The sequence below is a fragment of the Silurus aristotelis genome, assembly GCF_946808225.1.
Source record: "Silurus aristotelis genome assembly, chromosome: 8".
Taxonomy (NCBI): domain Eukaryota; kingdom Metazoa; phylum Chordata; class Actinopteri; order Siluriformes; family Siluridae; genus Silurus; species Silurus aristotelis.
In genome coordinates, this window is record NC_139581.1 from 13037649 (window position 1) to 13038277 (window position 629).

Here is a 629-nt window from a genome sequence, read left to right on the forward strand (position 1 = left end):
ACAGACAAAATTGTACACCTCCACAAGGCTGGAAAGTGCTACGGGGAAATTGCCAAGCAGCTTAGTGAAAAAAGGTACACTGTTGGAGCAATCATTAGAAAATGGAAGAAGCTAAACATGACTGTCAATCTCCCTTGGACTGGGGCTCCATGCAAGATCTCACCTCGTGGGGTCTCAATGATCCTTAGGAAGGTAAGAAATCAGCCCAGAACTACACGGGAGGAGCTGGTCAATGACCCGAAAAGAGCTGGGACCACCGTTTTCAAGGTTACTGTTGGTAATACACTAAGACGTCATGGTTTGAAATCATGCATGGCACGGAAGGTTCCCCTGCTTAAACCAGCACATGTCCAGGCACGTCTTAAGTTTGCCAATGACCATTTGGATGATCCAGAGGAGTCATAGGAGAAAGTCATGTGGTCAGATGAGACCAAAATAGAACATAATTTCACTGAAACGTGTGAACACCATCCCTACTGTGAAGCATGGGGGTTGTAGCATCATGCTTTGGGGGTGTTTTTCTGCACATGGGACAGGGCGACTGCACTGTATTACGGAGAGGATGACCGGGGCCATGTATTGCGAGATTTTGGGTAACAACCTCCTTTCCTCAGTTAGAGCATTGAAGA